The sequence below is a fragment of the Chaetodon auriga genome, chromosome 19, assembly GCF_051107435.1.
Source record: "Chaetodon auriga isolate fChaAug3 chromosome 19, fChaAug3.hap1, whole genome shotgun sequence".
NCBI classification, from domain to species: domain Eukaryota; kingdom Metazoa; phylum Chordata; class Actinopteri; order Chaetodontiformes; family Chaetodontidae; genus Chaetodon; species Chaetodon auriga.
Genome location: NC_135092.1, coordinates 20,156,081 through 20,161,622, shown reverse-complemented (window position 1 = coordinate 20,161,622; position 5,542 = coordinate 20,156,081).

Genomic DNA, 5,542 nt, shown 5'->3' with positions numbered 1-5,542 from the left:
GCTCCCCTGAACGTTGCCTCTGCTGCCTGCAAGGGGCAAGACAAAGCACGGCCACGCATTGGCCGGAATCTCTGTCAATCATTAACATCCCTCAATCAAACCAATCAGATTCTCGCTAGTGGCGGACACTCCCCCGTCCATGTAGTCTTGCACGCAACATGAAACACCTATGGAAATTACATAACATCAGCACGCAAACCTCATGTTCACCGGGGCACTTCAGGTTTTTACTCTCAGCATCTGTTCTTACACTCGACAGGGATTATTTTCACAGGATTATAATCCAAAGCAATGAGCGCAATGTAAACATATGACATTACTCTGTTGTGATACACTGAAAAAGCACTATAGAGAATATATGAAGAACCAAGGCTATGATGGATATTCCCAATGTCTGTTTTTTTCTAATGCAATACGATAAACTAGAACTGTCGTTTGAACTATGGGTAAAAGAATATCCACAACAGAACACAGCAGGGAATCAAAACCTAAAATTGTTTTTCTGTAACAGCCAGGACAACATGTAACCATGTTCCAGGTTAGTTATTCACAGTTTTCACTTGTTTTCTTCTTCTATGTAAATCATTACATGTTCTCGGTGTGGAAGGTCCCAAAATCTTACAGAATCACCATCTGAAGCACATGACTGTGAATGTGGGTGGCCTAATTATAGTAGGGAAAGAGGGCTGGCTTGCAGAAATCCCCTATCAAGTATAAACCCTACTGTCCCGGCTGTGCTAAAAGAGGCTGTAAGCAGCTTTGTGCGAGGGTAGGCCCCTTTAAGTGTTCTGTTGTCACACATGTCGTCGTCTCTGAGAAAAGAGGAAGGACTGTAGAAAACCGAAGAGCTGGTGGTGTTGAAATTAATAGTTAGTAGGAACTTCAAACTGCTGCTGAGGTGTATTGGGAAACTTCCAAAATGCACTTTTTGACGTCTTTTCTTGAGTCACGTTAACAGTTCTTGCCCTTCAGAAATGCAGTTTTCGTTCGCAGTAACCACACAGATATCAATGACTGCATTCCTTTTCATTGACCAAACTGTGTCCTGCAGCCACTTACTATCATAGTCAGGGTTTATATTTCTGCTGTAGATGATGGAAATTAATATTTGAACCACCAGACCATATAATCCGCGGCTCTGCCAGCGCCACACCTCGCCCCCTGATTAAACAGTCAGGCTCTGGTGACCCATCTGCCACCCTGCAGACACCCAAAGTGCACCTCTGGTAGGATCTCTCACTGAACATACAGAGCATTTATTGGATTGGACTTTGATCATATTCTCCATCAGACGTAAAACAAAGGCGCATCATACTTCCCATAAACATTGTTTGGCTGGTTCGCACAGTAAAATAATGCAAGAAAGAGCAAGTCTAAACGAGGTGGTTATTCTTCAATGAGTAAGTTACTCATTAAATGTTTTTTTATCTAACGGGCAGCTTGACATGATTTTAATTGGACTAACTTTATATTTCCTTTTCATGGGACATACAGGCCTATCCGGTGTTTATAAGTTTGGATATGCAATTTATCTGTCAGTATAATATATCACTATTTCGGAGTGCAAGTCTAGTACATATAAAAATAATGACCCATTGTTTATTTTCTATTCTTACCCAGAAATTGTTTGCATCTTTTATGCAAAGCTACGAAGCTTTCAATGCAAACGAAACCAGTATCCATCCATGATGTACTGCTCTCCCACTTTACCACAGTTTGAATACTGGGTCATTCGACACTGGATTTGTTTATGCTAAGGTTATTTTGTGGTCATGATGTTTCCTTTTGTCCTCTTCAGCACAAATTGTGAGAGGAAATGTGTACACAAGCTATTTATATACAGTAACTGCACAAGCAAGGATTCTGAGAGCAGTTTATGCTCCCAGTAAACCTGCAATTTGGAAGCCCTCACTGGGAGCACTGTGTCATTAAAAGTATAATCATTAAACCTTTCCACCATATAATTTAGAGTTACATTCACAAATTCGACTGGTGCCTGAATTACAGATGAAAAATCAGCTTTTCATCTGATCGTGATTGAAAATTGAGTCCTGGGTTCTGCTCCGAGAAGCAGTTTTAATGATTTATCTGAATAAAAACTGAGCTTTAAGCAATGCTTTTTGGAAATATGCTCGTGTGTTTCCTGCTGAGAGTTACAGAAGAAGATTGATCAAACTCTCACACCACTGAATATACAGCCAGCAGCCAGTTAGCTTAGCATAAAAGCTGGAAAAGAGTGGGAGTGGGGGGAACTTTAGAGCTGCTGCTAGGTGGGCTTGTTAGCTTTGGCTGTTTCCCTCTGTTTCCAGCTAAGCTAAGCTAACTGGCTACTGACTGTAGCTTCATATTTAGTGGATAAATAGGATAGTGGTATCGATCCTCTCTAACTCTCAGCACCAAAGTGAATAAGAGAATTCCCCAATTAGCTCTGCCAGTTTAAAGCAATCCATTTTATTTCCAAAGCACGGCAGCATTTTTTCTTTAAGAAATCCTAGTAATTTACTTTTAAACAACTTTTCTTGAGCCTGCTTGCTGGGTTACTTGATTATTTCACCAGATAAACACTTAGCTGGCGTACATTTCACTGAACAGTACTTGAGGTCCACCATACTGTGAGACCTCTTCAGCTTTTATTATGGTAATTCTCAAAGTGTGAAGTGCTCTCAGACCACCTACTAAGCTGCAGCCTTCCACAACTGCCTGCAACAGGTCGACAACCTTCTGATGCAGAGAAATATTGCTAATGTGTTTAAAACATAGCCTAAAGTTAAATGATATTCTGTATATGTACAAACGTGAACGTCACAGGGTCACTTTTCTATGAACAGAATTTCAATGTGTGCACGATTCCTGGATATGGAGAGGCGTGCAGAAAGTCTCCAGATTATTTCAACGAATATTGCAAGCTCTTTGAAATGTGAGTATTTGTACACACACAAAAACGTGCAAACACATGCAAAACCAAACAAAAAAGCCTGTTTATTTCCTGTCCTCCAGAATCTGTCAGAACGGTATTTCTTTGGAGCGCAGAGCTGCTCGGGCTCTCAGACCCTGAATTAAAGCTGCAGGTATAAGGCAGAGGGTTCCTTTCATGTTGTGGCAGTGGGACCTACTTTTTAAATAATTCATTCTGCGTGGGTTGGGCCCCTTAAACCATTAATCTATGCAGTGTTTTCAGGGTTTTAATAATGGCTAACTTTAGTGTGTAGAGCTCTCAGGCTCCCAGCTTTTTATCCCCCCCATCTCTATTCACTGATTCTTTTACTTTTGTGAGCAAGCTGAGAATTCTCACATGGGTAACCCCATAATGCTCACCGACATAAGATGAACTTGTGAAATGCTTCGCCCACCAACACTTATTTAAACAAAACCAGACGGGAAAAAAGGAAAAAAACGATACTTCCTCCACATGCTTTGCTTCTCCAACGCCGCAGGAACACTCAACTTTCTCAGACTATGAACTCGATCATCTTTCCGCTGCATTGGCGTGTTCAGTGTCACGTTATATTTTGAAGTGCCCATTATGCAACGAGAGGAACGCAATGAAAACATTCTCAATCCCAATAAGGAATTAGAGTAAAAACAGACTTAAGCATCTCATCTCAACCCAGTGGGCTTAAAAACATGTACCTATTGATTATGGCTTGAATCCCATTAGCATGCATTAAATATGTACTATTTGGACGTTAATGAGAGCTCTTTACAGCTAAATCAGTGCATGCATCATTAAATCAACTCCATATTAAAGTGTCGGGACTCTAACTTAAAAACTTTTCTGGCATTAGTGCAACGTTTCGCTCTACTGGACGATTTTCTGCTGCTAATTCCACATCCTGCAATTCAAAGAATCCTCTGCGAGTTCTTGTGCAGATGGATCATTCTCGCCTGTGTGCTTGTCACTAACAGCATTCCTCCGGCATGAAACAACGCTTCTCTCTACTCGACCATCAAGTCATCAGATGCCGCAGACAATAACCCTCCTCATTGGACCAGTCCACAAATCACTGATTTTCAGTTTTAGCCACAGCTCAAGTGTTTCTTCTTGTTTCTAAGCTTCACACGCTTTAGACATAATGTAGAGCAGCCTGCATCAGAAGCTGCTTGTGCATGTGAATCGGGAAATAGATTATTCAAATGATGTCACAGCGATTGAGGTTAGCACGAGCATGGAAAGCGCTAACAACATGTAAATATGCTGTGCATTTATTTGGATTGTGTTCCCTGGTCTTCACCAGCAGCTAAATGCTATGTTCTTCAACTAGCCGCTAACTGTGTCTGTTTGCAGTTCGGTGCTGAACAGGTAGCGAACATTCAGGTTTTAAAACTGCGTTTTGAGCCGTAAAACCAAAACACAAGCTGAAAGATGCTAAAACGCTCGGTGGAGCTGAGAGAAACTGCAGAGTCGGGTGATAAATCTGAATTATGTAAGCAACAGCTTTTACATTAAATACAGTCATTTGATTCACTGTCAATATTAGGCCTATGATGGATAAACATAAGCAGCAGAGCAAAAGTGAGTCACGTATGGGCACATATGGAGTTGAATCTGCATGATTTTCATGTCAGAACATCCACTTTATGCTCATATTTGATGTCCTACATGTTGTACATCTGAAGCGTAAAGCTGGTGGTGTATTCCTGCATGTGTCTGCAGGTTTGCATGAGGCTACGCATGCATGTTCGACCCTGTCACATTATTTTTATGCTGTAAGAGATCTAATGTACGAACCACTCGGGTAGTACGTGCGATAATCTGACACTAAAGATGTACTGCGACGGGGGGGAAGTCAAATACTACGTGACAACCTCAGCGCACGCAGAAAAAGTGCTGTGATGATTCCAAAGGCTGACACACCGCCGCCATGTGTTATTGTGTTAAACATTTGGAAGTTAAGTTACTTGAAATTGGTATCGGTCTTATCTTATGGAAAGCATTCAAATGAATGTTCCTCCTAAAATGTGTCTTTAATGAACGGAGCACATAAATATTCAACAGCATCATGAAGAATTCACAAAAAAGAGCTGCTGCAAAGTGAAAAGGCATAAAGAAGAAAACAGGCGGTTTGTATGCTGCCACATGTCAGCTGAGCAGCGCTCCAAAAATCCAGTAACTTCTGCCTTGCATTAACAAGACGTCTTGGCATAAAGCACTGCAAGGTGATTAATGAATAATGCTGGCAAGCTGTAGTGGAGACTTCTGGGAAATCATTGACACAGATACAAACCTGAACTGCCATCTAAAGTGAATGTTTGCTGAGTTTTTTCTCTCTCATTCTGTCTTCTTTTGCAGCAGCCCTCTGTTTGGAGATTAGAGCTCTTTAACCAGCAGATCAACTGATTATTTCATGTTGCTGTTAATCTCACAGCCCTTTAGCTGCAGAGGCATGTCTTTTTTTTTTTTTGCTAGTACCCTTCATATAGACCTCTTTTAAACCTCAAGACTTCCTATCGCAGTTTCACAGAATTTCTCTTTTTGTTCATACTCTCACACTTCCTCTCTCTCTCTTTTACTCTCTCTGCCCCTCTCTGGTTAACGCTTGCC